The sequence below is a fragment of the Ambystoma mexicanum genome, chromosome 6p, assembly GCF_040938575.1.
Source record: "Ambystoma mexicanum isolate Mex_15411 chromosome 6p, UKY_AmexF1_1, whole genome shotgun sequence".
NCBI lineage: Eukaryota > Metazoa > Chordata > Amphibia > Caudata > Ambystomatidae > Ambystoma > Ambystoma mexicanum.
Window position 1 is genome coordinate 707,471,831 of NC_090935.1, and position 18,715 is coordinate 707,490,545.

Genomic DNA, 18,715 nt, shown 5'->3' on the forward strand with positions numbered 1-18,715 from the left:
CCAATAGCGCCATGGCTCACCGCCTTCCGTGTAATGAGGCCCATAGTCTTTAAAGAAGGCATGAGCTACGTAGCACTATCACGCTTACGTACACTTGATGGTCTATTTCTAATCAACTTTGATGCAAGTAAAGTAAACGCTGATATTCCTTGCATTTTCGAATACAATAGACTTTGTTCACTATACACCCCCCATCTAAAAACATATCCTGTTCCACAAAAAGTAAAACGTTGTAAAAGAAAACTAAATCAAACAGAAATACAACATGATATCACTGCAAATCCTCCAAAGAGAGTAAAAGAAACTAATACTTCATCAAGTACAACAAGCAAAAAAGAACCAATTAGGGAAAGTAACCCAGGCACTTCGTCAAAGAAGGGAGACAAACTAAAAAAAAATCACTCCGATACAGAATTACCTGGTCCATTCAAACTCTCAAATATAATTGGTGTAAGTTGGTACGCAAATGTAGCAATGAATATTCTATTTCAATTACCACCAATTGTTGACAACATATACTTACACAGTACAGACCAATTGTGTATGCAAATGTTAGTACTTCATAGAAATGCAAAAAACAATCCTAATAACACATATAGTGTTTATGGAATAAGACAACAATTGGACTACTGTGCTGGAATGGTTAAATTCACCATAAACTCACAGGAAGATCCACAAGAATTTCTAATGTACTTACTACAAGTACTGAAAAACAAAAACATACCTATAAATGAAATCTTCCAGATTTCATACATGTGGAAACATACATGCACTCTCTGCAACAATGTGACACAAGAACAAATCCCCAATGAGCGCTTTGTGTATGTATCAATACCTAATTGTGAATCCGTTCCATTTCAGCAACTTGTACAAAATGCAAACCATGGTAGATTATGCACTACCTGCAATTCGGATAATCGCTCCACCTTACTAATACAAACACATAGTAAATACGTAATACTAATGCTTTTACATTACAATGCAGATGGTACCAAAAACAACTGCAAGCTGACTGGATTCACACATGGTCAAGTATCACGTGGTAAGAAAACCTTCACAACAATAGGTATAATCTACCACACAGGAGACACAACCAATGCAGGTCACTATACTGCATATATATTTAAAAAAATGTGGATGGTTCGAATGTAATGATAGTACCATTACTTTAAAGCAGAGATTACCTGCAAATCTTACAAACGCTTATTTAATATTCTTAAAACTAAAATATATTAACAAAACTGTACTTAAACCTTAACTAAACTTCTATTAAAAAACTATAAACTGTTAGAATACGCCAACAGGTATCTTACTGCCCCAAGGTTCTACAACAAGTAAACAGATAAATGAATACCACTAAATTATATCAAACAATAAACAGTTAGACTACACCAATTGGTATCTAACTACCCTAAGATTTTCAATAACCAAACAGATAAATCAATACCACTACATTATAACAAAAAATAGACAGTTAGAATACGCCAACTGGTATCTAACTGCCCCAAAATTTTACAATATCCAAACAGATAAATCAATACCACTTCATTATAACAAAAAATAGACTGTTAGAATATGTCAACAGGTATCTAACTGTTCCAAAAATCTGCAACAAGCCAATATATAGAGCATTAGCCAGAAACAACAAGTGAACACTGAAACAAACAAATAGACTGTAGCATAACAAATAACATTTTTTTTTAATCCAACATGGATTTTTTTTTCTCCCACAGACCCAATGATTTTAGCAACAAACACAGAAACTGAGCAAATTGCACAGTACACTGGTTTGTAATCTACTAAATATGAGGGTAAAAAAAAAAGGTTGATTATTCAATGTTATAACAAAATACCAATACTAACATGATCTTTTCTTTTATCACAGAAATGAACAAGAAATACATGTACTTCAGTTACTAAACCAAACAGTAAGTATATTATAATAAGTACAACCATCGCAGAAAATCACACCCATAGTGACTTATAACTTCGGTGCTTATAAATTTGGTATTTTCCATGCACCCAAGACTATACGCCCTACCCACAACCACAGCATATCACACCCATAATGGCTTATAACTTTGTTGCTTATTAATTTGTTCTTGGATCCTAAAGTTATAAGCCACTATGAGTGTAATATGCTGCAGTGGTTGTGGCCAGGGCATAAAGTCTTGGGAGCATGGCCATGTGGCCATGCTCCCAAGCCTCTATTCCCTGGCCACAACCACTGCAGCATATCACACCCATAGAGTCAAACATTTTGACTATGCCATATGGGCACTTTTAATGTCCCCGGACATGATGAGTGTTCTTAGAACACTTTCAACTTGCCAGCGAACAATACGGACAGCGTCCTCAGGACTCCCATTTCGTTTATTTATGAACATTTGAGGACAACTTGAGTGTTCTTAGAACAATTTCAGCTTGCTTGCGAACAGTACGAACAGTCATACCATCCTCAGGACACCCCCATTTTGTTTATTGACGAACATCCACCATCCTCAGGATACCCCCATTTTGTTCATTGACGAACATCCCAGGACACATGATGAATTCTTAGAACAGTTTCAACTTGCCTGTGAACGAAACGGACAGACATACCGTCCCCAGGACACCCCCATTTCACCCATTTACGAACATTTCGGGACACCGCAGGTCTCTCCTTAGAACAGTTTCAACTTGCCTGCGAACAAAAGGGACAGGCATACTGTCCTCAGGACACCCCTATTTTGTTTATTAACGAACATCCCAGGACACATCATGTGTTTTTAGAACAATTTCAACTTGCCAGCGAACAATACGGACAGTGTCCTCAGGACACTCCCATTTCGTTTATTTACGAACATTTCAGGACACTGTGAGTGTTATTAGGACAGTTTCAGCTTGCTTGTGAACAGTACGAACAGTCATACCGTCCTCAGGACACCCCCATTTTGTTTATTGACGAACATCCACCATCCTCAGGACACCCCCATTTTGTTTATTGACGAACATCCCAGGACACATGATGAATTCTTAGAACAGTTTCAACTTGCCTGTGAACGAAATGGACAGATATACCGTCCTCAGGACACCCCCATTTCGTCCATTTACGAACATTTCAGGACACTGCAGGTCTTCTTAGAACACTTTCAACTTGCCTGGGAACAAAACGGACAGGCATACCGTCCTCAGGACACTCCCATTTTGTTTATTTATGAACATCCCAGGAGACAACACGTATTATTAGAACAATTTTAACTTGCCAGCGAACAATACGGACAGCGTCCTCAGGACACTCCCATTTAATTTATTTACGAACATTTCAGGATACCGCGAGTGTTCTTAGAACAGTTTCAACTTGCTTCCGAACAGTACGGACAGTCATACCGTCCTCGGAACACACCGCTTATCATTTATTTTTGAACATATCAGCACACCGCGTGTGTTCCTAGAACAGTTTCAACTTGCCTACGACCAATACGTACAGACATAGTGTCCTCAGAACACCACCATTTCATTTATTTAGGACATTTCAGGACATCCGTGTTGTCCGTGGACAAATCAAACACAACAAGGAGATCTACCACTTAAATAAATACATTTAACCCATCTCTCACTCCCCCACCCTCCTTAAACAGTCTTACACACCAACACACTCTACTAAATAGCAGTTCTCCACCAAGTTTCACTGCGCTGTCCGCGGACGTCCGCAATTCAAGATGTTGGGCGTTCCCGAAAAACTGACGTGCTTCACGCTCTTCGCCGTCCAGTTTCAGTGCATTTGGTGTCCTGCGGACATGTTCGCAAACTTATCATGTGGCCGCCCCCACGCTGAGCGTGTGTTCTGATTGCGAACACTGTTCGTGTTCCCGAACAATTTAAAACTACATTTTCAAGCAATCTACAATATGTTTCACTAAAAACTCACCATAGCACAAGTCCCACATAGTAATCCTGAGTTTCTACATACTTTTTTTGACTTTTTGAACCCTTTTTTCTGTTCGATCTCTCTGCGGACAGCGCGCATGTCCGCTAACCGCGCACAAGCACCCCTATAAAAAACCACACCCTAGAGCTCATTCTCATTGGTTTCTGGCTATCCTACAGAACACAGCGAATTTTGCTGCCAACTTTGCAGATTTTCATCTTGAACCTGATGGCTTCCATGGCTCCACTCATGCCACCTGGTGCTGCATCTGCCTCAGCACCACCCCCACCCCCTCCACCACCACCAAGTCCCCAAGGGCCTGAAGAGGGGAACAGGAGTGAAGATGCACAGGAGGATGAAGACGATGAAGAGGATGATGAGAATGAGGTAGTGGAAGTCCCTACTACCAGCACTCGGCGTGAGTCTTGGGTGTGGCGGTTATTTACCATTTGTGGTAATGGTCCTAAGGCGTGTGCGAACCAAGTCACCTGCAATGGCACTCAGTCGCGGGAGGCCTGGTTCATACAGCTTTGGGACAACTACCATGAAGCAACACCTTAGGTCATTCCACACTGGGGCCATTTGCAAGGTTGTCCCTTGCGAGGAGCGTAGCAGATTGACTTCCTCTACTTCATCCTCCGTTTCTGATCCTGTCACCACAAGGAACACTCACAAGGAACACTCTGTTCCACAAGGAACACCCTTACCTTTCGAGGGTCACAATTGTGTGTATGTACTGCGACGCAGTACTGTGCAGGGGATAGAGACTTCGTAGTGCTTTTGAGGCTATCGTCTCAGAGCACGAGAAGATCTGCTCACTACCCAAGTAAAACCCAATAGCGCCATGGCTCACCGCCTTCCGTGTAATGAGGCCCATAGTCTTTAAAGAAGGCATGAGCTACGTAGCACTATCACGCTTACGTACACTTGATGGTCTATTTCTAATCAACTTTGATGCAAGTAAAGTAAACGCTGATATTCCTTGCATTTTCGAATACAATAGACTTTGTTCACTATACACCCCCCATCTAAAAACATATCCTGTTCCACAAAAAGTAAAACGTTGTAAAAGAAAACTAAATCAAACAGAAATACAACATGATATCACTGCAAATCCTCCAAAGAGAGTAAAAGAAACTAATACTTCATCAAGTACAACAAGCAAAAAAGAACCAATTAGGGAAAGTAACCCAGGCACTTCGTCAAAGAAGGGAGACAAACTAAAAAAAAATCACTCCGATACAGAATTACCTGGTCCATTCAAACTCTCAAATATAATTGGTGTAAGTTGGTACGCAAATGTAGCAATGAATATTCTATTTCAATTACCACCAATTGTTGACAACATATACTTACACAGTACAGACCAATTGTGTATGCAAATGTTAGTACTTCATAGAAATGCAAAAAACAATCCTAATAACACATATAGTGTTTATGGAATAAGACAACAATTGGACTACTGTGCTGGAATGGTTAAATTCACCATAAACTCACAGGAAGATCCACAAGAATTTCTAATGTACTTACTACAAGTACTGAAAAACAAAAACATACCTATAAATGAAATCTTCCAGATTTCATACATGTGGAAACATACATGCACTCTCTGCAACAATGTGACACAAGAACAAATCCCCAATGAGCGCTTTGTGTATGTATCAATACCTAATTGTGAATCCGTTCCATTTCAGCAACTTGTACAAAATGCAAACCATGGTAGATTATGCACTACCTGCAATTCGGATAATCGCTCCACCTTACTAATACAAACACATAGTAAATACGTAATACTAATGCTTTTACATTACAATGCAGATGGTACCAAAAACAACTGCAAGCTGACTGGATTCACACATGGTCAAGTATCACGTGGTAAGAAAACCTTCACAACAATAGGTATAATCTACCACACAGGAGACACAACCAATGCAGGTCACTATACTGCATATATATTTAAAAAAATGTGGATGGTTCGAATGTAATGATAGTACCATTACTTTAAAGCAGAGATTACCTGCAAATCTTACAAACGCTTATTTAATATTCTTAAAACTAAAATATATTAACAAAACTGTACTTAAACCTTAACTAAACTTCTATTAAAAAACTATAAACTGTTAGAATACGCCAACAGGTATCTTACTGCCCCAAGGTTCTACAACAAGTAAACAGATAAATGAATACCACTAAATTATATCAAACAATAAACAGTTAGACTACACCAATTGGTATCTAACTACCCTAAGATTTTCAATAACCAAACAGATAAATCAATACCACTACATTATAACAAAAAATAGACAGTTAGAATACGCCAACTGGTATCTAACTGCCCCAAAATTTTACAATATCCAAACAGATAAATCAATACCACTTCATTATAACAAAAAATAGACTGTTAGAATATGTCAACAGGTATCTAACTGTTCCAAAAATCTGCAACAAGCCAATATATAGAGCATTAGCCAGAAACAACAAGTGAACACTGAAACAAACAAATAGACTGTAGCATAACAAATAACATTTTTTTTTAATCCAACATGGATTTTTTTTTCTCCCACAGACCCAATGATTTTAGCAACAAACACAGAAACTGAGCAAATTGCACAGTACACTGGTTTGTAATCTACTAAATATGAGGGTAAAAAAAAAATGTTGATTATTCAATGTTATAACAAAATACCAATACTAACATGATCTTTTCTTTTATCACAGAAATGAACAAGAAATACATGTACTTCAGTTACTAAACCAAACAGTAAGTATATTATAATAAGTACAACCATCGCAGAAAATCACACCCATAGTGACTTATAACTTCGGTGCTTATAAATTTGGTATTTTCCATGCACCCAAGACTATACGCCCTACCCACAACCACAGCATATCACACCCATAATGGCTTATAACTTTGTTGCGTATTAATTTGTTCTTGGATCCCAAAGTTATAAGCCACTATGAGTGTAATATGCTGCAGTGGTTGTGGCCAGGGCATAAAGTCTTGGGAGCATGGCCATGTGGCCATGCTCCCAAGCCTCTATTCCCTGGCCACAACCACTGCAGCATATCACACCCATAGAGTCAAACATTTTGACTATGCCATATGGGCACTTTTAATGTCCCCGGACATGATGAGTGTTCTTAGAACACTTTCAACTTGCCAGCGAACAATACGGACAGCGTCCTCAGGACTCCCATTTAGTTTATTTATGAACATTTGAGGACAACTTGAGTGTTCTTAGAACAATTTCAGCTTGCTTGCGAACAGTACGAACAGTCATACCATCCTCAGGACACCCCCATTTTGTTTATTGACGAACATCCACCATCCTCAGGATACCCCCATTTTGTTCATTGACGAACATCCCAGGACACATGATGAATTCTTAGAACAGTTTCAACTTGCCTGTGAACGAAACGGACAGACATACCGTCCCCAGGACACCCCCATTTTACCCATTTACGAACATTTCGGGACACCGCAGGTCTTCTTATAACAGTTTCAACTTGCCTGCAAACAAAACGGACAGGCATACCGTCCTCAGGACAACCCCATATTGTTCATTTACGAACATCCCAGGACACATCATGTGTTATCAGAACAATTTCAACTTGCCAGTGAACAATACGGACAGCGTCCTCAGGACACTTCCATTTCGTTTATTTACGAACATTTCAGGACACCGCGAGTGTTCTTAGGACTGTTTCAGCTTGCTTGCGAACAGTACGAACAGTCATACCGTCCTCAGTACACCCAGATTTTGTTTATTGACGAACATCCACCGTCCTCAGGACACCCCCATTTTGTTTATTGACGAACATCCCAGGACACATGATGAATTCTTAGAACAGTTTCAACTTGCCTGCGAACGAAACGGACAGACATACCGTCCTCAGGACACCCCCATTTCATCCATTTATGAACATTTCAGGACACTGCAGGTCTTCTTAGAACACTTTCAATTTGCCTGCGAACAAAACGGACAGGCATACCATCCTCAGGACACCCCATTTTGTTTATTTACGAACATCCCAGGACACATCATGTGTTATTAGAACAATTTCAACTTGCCAGCGAACAATACGGACAGTGTCCTCAGGACACTCCCATTTCTTTTATTTACAAACATTTCAGCACACCGTGAGTGTTCTTAGAACAGTTTCAGCTTGCTTGCGAACAGTACGAACAGTCATACCGTCCTCAGGACACCCCCATTTTGTTTATTGACGAACATCCACCGTCCTCAGGACACCCCCATTTTGTTTATTGACCAACATCCCAGTGCACATGATGAATTCTTAGGACCGTTTCAACTTGCCTGCAAACGAAACAGACAGACATACTGTCCTCAGGACACCCCCATTTCGTCCATTTATGAACATTTCAGGACACCGCAGGTCTCTCCTTAGAACAGTTTCAACTTGCCTGCGAACAAAAGGGACAGGCATACTGTCCTCAGGACACCCCCATTTTGTTTATTAACGAACATCCCAGGACACATCATGTGTTTTTAGAACAATTTCAACTTGCCAGCGAACAATACGGACAGTGTCCTCAGGACACTCCCATTTCGTTTATTTACGAACATTTCAGGACACTGTGAGTGTTATTAGGACAGTTTCAGCTTGCTTGTGAACAGTACGAACAGTCATACCGTCCTCAGGACACCCCCATTTTGTTTATTGACGAACATCCACCATCCTCAGGACACCCCCATTTTGTTTATTGACGAACATCCCAGGACACATGATGAATTCTTAGAACAGTTTCAACTTGCCTGCGAACGAAACGGACAGACATACCGTCCTCAGGACACCCCCATTTCATCCATTTATGAACATTTCAGGACACTGCAGGTCTTCTTAGAACACTTTCAATTTGCCTGCGAACAAAACGGACAGGCATACCATCCTCAGGACACCCCATTTTGTTTATTTACGAACATCCCAGGACACATCATGTGTTATTAGAACAATTTCAACTTGCCAGCGAACAATACGGACAGTGTCCTCAGGACACTCCCATTTCTTTTATTTACAAACATTTCAGCACACCGTGAGTGTTCTTAGAACAGTTTCAGCTTGCTTGCGAACAGTACGAACAGTCATACCGTCCTCAGGACACCCCCATTTTGTTTATTGACGAACATCCACCGTCCTCAGGACACCCCCATTTTGTTTATTGACCAACATCCCAGTGCACATGATGAATTCTTAGGACCGTTTCAACTTGCCTGCAAACGAAACAGACAGACATACTGTCCTCAGGACACCCCCATTTCGTCCATTTATGAACATTTCAGGACACCGCAGGTCTCTCCTTAGAACAGTTTCAACTTGCCTGCGAACAAAAGGGACAGGCATACTGTCCTCAGGACACCCCCATTTTGTTTATTTACGAACATCCCAGGACACATCATGTGTTTTTAGAACAATTTCAACTTGCCAGCGAACAATACGGACAGTGTCCTCAGGACACTCCCATTTCGTTTATTTACGAACATTTCAGGACACTGTGAGTGTTATTAGGACAGTTTCAGCTTGCTTGTGAACAGTACGAACAGTCATACCGTCCTCAGGACACCCCCATTTTGTTTATTGACGAACATCCACCATCCTCAGGACACCCCCATTTTGTTTATTGACGAACATCCCAGGACACATGATGAATTCTTAGAACAGTTTCAACTTGCCTGTGAACGAAATGGACAGATATACCGTCCTCAGGACACCCCCATTTCGTCCATTTACGAACATTTCAGGACACTGCAGGTCTTCTTAGAACACTTTCATCTTGCCTGGGAACAAAACGGACAGGCATACCGTCCTCAGGACACTCCCATTTTGTTTATTTATGAACATCCCAGGAGACAACACGTATTATTAGAACAATTTTAACTTGCCAGCGAACAATACGGACAGCGTCCTCAGGACACTCCCATTTAATTTATTTACGAACATTTCAGGATACCGCGAGTGTTCTTAGAACAGTTTCAACTTGCTTCCGAACAGTACGGACAGTCATACCGTCCTCGGAACACACCGCTTATCATTTATTTTTGAACATATCAGCACACCGCGTGTGTTCCTAGAACAGTTTCAACTTGCCTACGACCAATACGTACAGACATAGTGTCCTCAGAACACCACCATTTCATTTATTTAGGACATTTCAGGCCATCGTGTTGTCCGTGGACAAATCAAACACAACAAGGAGATCTACCACTTAAATAAATACATTTAACCCATCTCTTACTCCCCCACCCTCCTTAAACAGTCTTACACACCAACACACTCTACTAAATAGCAGTTCTCCACCAAGTTTCACTGCGCTGTCCGCGGACGTCCGCAAATTCAAGATGTTGGGCGTTCCCGAAAAACTGACGTGCTTCACGCTCTTCGCCGTCCAATCAGCGAACACGTTGCATGTCCACGGACATGACACATGCTGGTTGGCCAATCAGGACACTATCCACGGAGCGAACAAGGAAGTGTGTCCGCGGACCGAACATAGATATCACTATTTTTTTACCTATTTTTTGCTACTTTTATAGAAAACTACTGGATGGATGTTCACCAAATTTCAGGACCAAGCCGCTGCACCTGGTCCAAATTTGGTGAAAATCCGCTCAGCGGTTTGGGCTGTAGGCATGAGCAAAGTTTTTTCCCCATTCAGTCTATGGGAAAAAAAGAAGTTTTGGGACCACCCTTATACCTTTGCCCCCCCTGGACCAAACCTCACCAAACTTTGCAAACAAAGTCAGAGTCACCCATATACTATTTTTGCAAAGTTTGGTGAGGATTCGTCCAGGTAGAGCGAAGTTTAAGCCACCCAAAAAGGGCTCTTCCTATGGAAACACCAACTTAATATTTATAATGGATTATAGATGATGCCGTATGACTAGGATGTGGCAAGACGAAATGAAAATGTGCTCTCCTGTATAACTAGACCAATAAATGCCATTCTATGCCGAAAATCTGTGCATTTACAGATACTCCAACTCATGGTATATATTTTGCATATTTTTTAGAAAAAACTCACTTTATTGGATTATAGAAGACCCTCAATCTCAATCGAATAACGCTATTTGTGCTGACGAAGGCCTACAAGATAGGTTTTTAGAGATCGCTTACAAAAAGGCTGAAATGCTGTGTGTCGACACTATATTATGATTACATCCTGTAATAGTAAGATGAGGGATACTGAACAAACAGAATCCCACAATGAAGGGAATGTGTCATACGAAGCAAAGATAGGATAATGAGAGTCTGCTGAGAATAGAAGTGACATGGACTGATCTGTCCCTTGGGACCTCACTGTTAAAGGATGTCAAGAATTACGCTGGGAAGGACTCAGTGAGACCAATGTTTGTGAATTGGTTGAACATTACATTGTACTGTATTCTGCTTATTTGCACAACATTTTGTGCAACTTTAACCCTATTTTGCATGATTGCACTGATTGGGGATTGACCTGTTATATATACTAGCTGTAAAGAGGGCACCTGTGACCCTAGAACCTGCTGTTCAGGCTTCTGATCCAGCAGTGCACCGGTGTAGACTATGCTTTTGGCATGGGGTTTCTGAAAAGGGGCCTGGTTAATAGGTGACCCTTTTTGTGATGGAATTACCTGCATCATTTTATTAGTTAATACAAATCAAAAAGGCCAGGGCATATACACCCGTTCCAGATGGCATTTCCTCTCATTTGGATTGGAGATTGCCCACTAGGGGGGCCAAATTAGTTGTGCAAAAGCCATGGTGGGGTCATGTAAGTGTTCCAGCCACATGCTAGCTGCAAAGGCATTGACAATTGTAAGTCACAGGTATGGTAGCGATAATGAAATAGGCACAGTTTGAGGCCCTGGCTCAAACGTGGGCAAAGTGTAATGTGCGGAATAGCAGGCCAGAGTGCATTTAACTATTATAGCACTTGAAAGAAATGTTAAAACAATGGGCTAATCTAAAGGTTAGCACTTACTTGATGTGGGGGTCCCCTGCATTCAAATTTAAATGTGCTTGAGGCAGAGGTGACAAGGAATAAGTAAAAGCATGACAAATTAGTAACGCTGCCTGCAAATACACGTTTGCAGGTCGCGTTCACAATGGATTCTTACGGCATCTTCCTGGTCGTGACCAGGTGCAAAACCAAAATGGATTGCACAGGAATCCATTTGATGCACTACTGCATGAAAATCTCATGCAGGTGTGCAATGAAGTGCACTGCATATCTGCTCCAGTGCTGAACAATCAGATGATTGGTGGTTAAAGGGTGGCATGAAAGCACTACGCCTGGCTTTTTTTCACCATCATTTAAAATGAGGCTGCTATTGATTGCCATCATAGCTGTGAGAAGCAACTCTAAGAAATTAATGTTTTAGGTACATGTGCCAGTCCTGAATACTGCTATGTCTTTTATAAATGAATATGCAAGGATACTTACTGTGGGGCCAGTTTACAATGACCAGTGTGAGAAATGGACATGTAAAAGCAAAGCGCAATACGTTTACACCGCCATGTCCCATTTCACCCCATTTTCAGGCCCAGAAAAATCCCTGCAAGAGATGTTCATGTAGTCATACAACAAATGGATTTCTTTTAAATCCGCCTCAATTTTGCACCTGCTAAAGAGCAGGCGGATTCCATAGGAATACGTTCATAAATGCTAGCTGAAAACGTATGTACTTTTCTGCAATACGTGGGGAAACTGAAAGTTAACGCACATTCTTCTGGTTTTCCCAACATCTTGTAAGTGCTAATATTGGTAGTACACTGCATGCAATTACTATAAAACGACCCCCCCTTTCGTATGTGATCAAAACCTGCACATTACATTCTGCCCACTTTTGAGCCATAACATTAAACGGTGCCTCTTTCATTACAGTTATTGCACTTGTGACTAACAATAGTCAATGCATTTGCAGGATGCATGCGGCTGGAACACCTACATGACCCCACCATGGCTTTTGCACAATTAACAACCCCACCCTCACCCCCCACCCACTCCCTAATATTTATGGTGTTACATTGAGTATCATATCCCAGGGACATGGCTCTGAACCATACACTCTTTAGTGTTTCTGGAGCTGCACAGAAGTTCTCATGTTTATTACGAGGCTTTATTAGTATTATTATTATTATTATTATTATTATTATTATTATTAAATCAGAATACGACACAATCAGTCAATAACTACATGTATTGACTGCCTTCCAAACATTCTGACTTCAGCAGCAAGCAGTTAAACAACAGAAAACATTTATTTTCCTTCAAAAAACTACAATGCAATCTCCCAGCAAGATTTCTGACTATGAAAGCTGAGGGCTAGACATGCCCTGCTGAATTTAATAGCACGAAGTCTCGCGTGCTTTCAAAATGTGAGAATATGACTTTCACAAAACATATGCTGATGTTCCAAAATCTTTGTAACACTAACTGTTAGCAAGTGCTGAACAGTAAATTGCAAGGTGCATCGTGATATTAATTTCTTAACCCTTTGCTCAACGGAGATTTTACTTCCTGCCTTTTAATATAAATAACCGAATGTGGTTGCTGCAATGTCGTGATATTGCTAAATGCATCCGAACTACAGAAACAAGGATGTGTACCCCACTGGACAAGAACTGATAAGTGCTATTGGGGTGGCTGCACCGGATTACCGGGCAGCACCCATTCTCATGTTGGGAGCACCCGACGGGGTTTCAGGGTGCAACGTTCACGCCACGCATTCGGGTTTGGGGGTCACCCCACCCACTCCAGATCACCGGAGATTACTCGGACTGCCGAGCCGGAAGCAGCTTGGACCTTTTATTGACTTGGTCACATGGGGAACCATGTGACCACAACGCACACCCTGGGAGAGACCATGTCCCCCTACAGGGGTGACATGCAACACTCCTCCTTTTCCATAACAACAAAACAAAAAACACCAAAATCCCAATGTAACCACCACTTCTACTACTTGAATCACTCTACTACTTTACATACCCTTTATTAACCTGGGTGATTAGTTCTATCATCACAAAACACTAATAAGAACTATTGGCACCACATTACGTTTCCCCCCCTCACACGGTCACTTTGAGCACAGAGTCTTCCTGGGGGCTGTCGGTGACAATGCCCTTCTTCTGCCATGTTAGGGATGCATGAGACCAGGTTGAGTCCTCCTTCGTGTTCACTTCAGACAGCCCCGCCAGAGTCACACGAGAGAGACCGGGAAAGCCACATCAGCCAAGTTCATAGTCTGGAGCGCCTGTGATGGTCCACTGGCAGCAGGCCCGCCATTACACACCTTTCTTGGGGCGGGCAGGTAGAAGGCACACGCCAGTGGCAAAATGCCCAAACCGCAGACCTCCGAGGGCGCCTAAACCACCAACCATGTACTGCAAACCCATACCCTTCTCGTTGCACCGTAGGCTGCTGGCAAGATGACACTGGTGGAGTGCTATTGACCTGGCCCTCTTCCTTGTTGCTGCAAGGCGATAAGGCCTACTGCCCTCCTTCCAAGCCCTGCCCCGGGACGATTTCCTGCTGTGTTGGCGACCCTGCCCGAGGCCTGGGCATGCTGCACAAAAGGCCATTTGGAGGTCCATGGCGGGCAGAAGCACTGGAGAATCTCACTGCCGCGGCCTGATGTGGGGGCCATGCTCCCAACTAGTGGGACTGCTGCAGCAGATTATTATTTTTTTCTCCATCCCGCGGACCCAGGTGGTCATGGACCCACCTTGTTGGTCGTTCACCCAGGTGGGGGGCAGTAGCGGCACACGCTGCCAAATCCCGCTTTCCTATTCTTTGTTCTTGCGGGCCCAGCTGGAGTTGGGCCCACCTCCTTCCCCTCTTCCTTCTCGCAGCTTACAATGCCACTCTTCAAGTCGGCTGCTTGTGGGTGGGGGAGGGGCAGCTCCTGTTGAGTGTGGCACGGGCCGGAGCAGCGCAGTTGTTCTGCCACGGGCTCTGCTGCCTCCCGCTTCTGCCTTGCGGGCCCAGCTGGATTTGGGCCCGCCTCCTTATCCTCCTTGCGGGCCCGGCACCTTCTTTTTTCTTTTTTCTTTCGTGGGATGCACTGCATGGTCGGGGCCGTGTCAGCTGTTTGGCGGCCCCGGGCTTCACCCTGCCGCTTGTTTCCTGCAGGGGGGGTAGCCTCAGCCTCACCCTGCTGTGGCTATGGGGGAGGCACTCATGCGGCCGATGCCACATCCCTTTTGGTCATGCGGCAATGCGCACCGCCACCTTCCTAATTGTCGTTGCGGGCCCAGTTGGAGTTGGCCCGCCCCTTTCTCTTCTTTGCGGCGCACATCGCCGCTTTTCCTTCGGTGACTTGCGGGAGGGGCAGGGCTTCTTTGTTGCAGGGCGGCTGCTCCCTGATGTCATGGGGGCGCATCTCGCGTCCCCATTGCGGGCTACGACCCGCATTCTTCACATTGCAGGGGGGGCCCATCCTCTTCCTTCACTGCGGCGGACGCCGCCACCACGTGTTGTGGCCGAGGCCGCCAGGATGTGGCACACTGCACACGTACTCTCTCCCGGCGCGGCTGCCATCACTGAGCGATCCTACTGGTGGTGGGGGCAGACCGCCTTCTTCACGCGGCCGGCACCGCACATCCTCATCAGACAGGGGGAGGGCAGCTGCTCCTCCTCCCAAGGCCACACCACGCCATCCACGTGGCACAGCCGCCGACCCGCACCGCCTCCGGGGGGAGACAGGGCAGGCAACTCGGCAACCTTTGTTCCTTCTTTGGGGCACGCAGGGCCCGTTTCCTTGTCCCCATTGTTGGGGGGGGCTGCTCCGGATCACCGGGCAGCCCCATTCTCATGTCGGGAGAACCCAACAAGGTTTCAGGTTGCGGCATTCACGCCGCAAATTTGGGGGTGGGGGTCACCCCACCCACTCCGGATCACCAGAGCGCCACACGTGGCCGGGGGCACCCGGCTCACAGCAGCCCCGGCTCTGGGGGCACCCAGGCCAGGGTCGCCACAATAGCCATGCTCACATGGCTAAGGGATCACCCTAGAACGGCGTTGCCCTGTAGGGGCGCCATCCTCGTGCTGGGCCCCGTCCTTGGGCCCAGCGCATGCAGCGCAGCACCAGCATGGTGCTTATCAGACGACACTGGAATCAAGATTACTCGGACTGCCGAGCTGGAAGCAGCTCGGACCTTTTATTGACTTGGTCACATGGGGAACCATGTGACCACAACACACACTCTGGGAGAGACCATGTCCCCCTACAGGGGTGACATGCCACAAGTGCCATTGTTTCACATTGCAAAACCGACCCCTCGTGCATATTGAATCAGGACACATTGAAACACGGGACAGTAAATATCAGCTTCTAGCAGAGCTTAGCAGGAAAGAGTGCAGTCAGTTATGCCACATTAGTTTCACTATTCTGGCGCTCATAGAGTATTTTTAATGTAGTTACCTCTTTATGATAAACCATATGCTGCCTGTTTTGCCCTGAAAAGTCTTGGATCCGTGCTGTAGATGTATACATTGAGGATGGGCCAACGGCATAGACAATGACCCATTCTAATGGGAACATAATGTTATTGTTGCCTACTTGCCAAGTGCAGCTGTGCGAAATCGTTATGGGTTGAGCGCTATTCACACTAGCCAATATAAACAACATCATTTTAAGTAACACGTTCGATGCCAAAGGGTAAAGAAAACAACACGCTTGAAATGTTTCAATCTGTGACACGGGTCCCTTGAATCTTTATGGACTTGTACAGTTCCCGGCTTCAGCGTTCAGGTAGGTATTGGAAACAACTATTACACGGGTGTTAATAGCAAAGCAACAAAATTGCGTTCCTATATATGACAGCTTCCCAGAGGGAAGGTTCGCAGGAAGGCGACCTGATATAACTCACCTACAGACGCTAAGCAATGTCACTTTGGAGATTACGAACTCTCTGCAGAGAGCATTTCGGCTGTTTTAATCTTTACTGCACTCTTCGGTACTGTCATTAAAGGCCTTAAGAACTATCACTTTATTTTAATGGCACATTTCATTAATTCTGAATTACAATCGAATTTGTCTGAAGGTATGTGTGACCACCATATTATTTCCAAATGAATTGATTTGGGAAGTGTTATTACAATGACTACCAATGACTCAAGAAGGACATGACACTTAAAGTGTGCCTGATAGTACTCACAAAAGGACTTTCATAATTTTTCAAAAACTATTTTGTTTTTGAGCTTAACAAATGACTGAACAAAATGAACCTAAGTGTGGGGCTGCTTTAATAAATCTCTCTGGAAACCCCTAAATGGAGAAATGTATTTGAAAATAAGCTGAAACAATAAAATGCGTTATCCTTAATGATGTAAATATGCCTAGTCTGGGGGGAATGTTTTGGTGACAACTATTGTGTCTTTTCACAAGTTTTAATGTAATCCCGTCTGGGATTTGAAAGGGTTTGTGAAAGATTTCTCAGCCAATTTACTGACAAAATCCATATGTGGTCTGCCTCAGAACAAGTGCGCACATGTGGGAGTCCCATTTGGAAAATGAATTTGCGATGTGACAGTTTGGCCACAAATCTACAGCTTGGCCGTCAAAAATCCGAGGAAACGAGTGAGAACCCTATTTTGCGGAGTTTATATACCAAACTTTGTCATGTTTGATGGCAGGGGAAGGGGAGGAAAAGTGGGGAAAAGGTTTGCAAAAAAACAACAGTGGTAGGACGAGCAGGGAAGAAGGGTTTGGAGAAATGGGTGGATGTGTGTCTGTTTTCTTTTTTGGTAATGCTAACTTTTCTGTGCTGTTTTGCTAAGTTAATTTATTATGTGTCTGGCATTCTACGCATCGCTTTGTTTTTGTGATGTGGCTGTTCTATGGTACCCTACACTATCTTAACTATGGTCTGCATTGCTTCGTGAATGTGTCATGCTTTCTTTGGTTTGGTATGGTGCACTGTGTTATGACTACCCCATGTCATATTTACACTGCTTTGTTGTACACCTTTCTTTTGCTTTTGGGGGATTTCCCACTAACCCTGCATACCCTTCCTCCTTCACGTCATCCCTACCTAACCATGCCCCACTCTATGGTTTTCCATTTTTAAGCCTCCCTTCTGTGATGAATCCAGAGATGTTGTCACCTCTCCCCAAGGGGAAGCCACACCTTTGGGACTAGGGTAGTGAGCCCTTTCTTCCTAACACCAGGGTAATGGGTATCCACCTGGAGGTGACTCCCACTCAGGAGACAGGGACCCCCAGAGACTAAAGACAACATCACTCCCCCCCAGACACTAACACCTTTATGGGATATATGAGAGCTAAGATGTATGGTAACCCTATGACCCCTTGAATGTCTGGAACGTCTTCTGACCCACATTATACTCAATCCTTATGGGAAAACACAGACAAGCTGAAAGAACATCCTCCAGGAGTCATATCAGTGGAGGGACCAATAAAGTCAGAGTAGCTCTGATGTCAGCAGAGTACAAGAAGCCGCAGTGTACAAAGTGGGTATGACCCGCAGGAGAGAGGGAATGCTAGATGAGGCATTGCATGCTACTGTGCGCACCCTGCAAGTGCTGCAAGGCATCTCACATGGGAGACCAGCAAGAGCAGAGTGTATTGGAGTGCGTAGAAAAGGGCCCACATAGAAACTACCGACCGGTTCCAATGCAAAAACCTGGAAAAATGAGGAATCAGTGGCCAGTGCAGATCCAAACAAACGAGTTGTGTAAATGGCGTAATGCCGAGAGGAGCACTGCCCATCACAAATATGTATGCAGTGTCTCCAAAAGACTGGGAGGTGGGTGGCAAGGCAAGAGAGATGGAGAAAATCC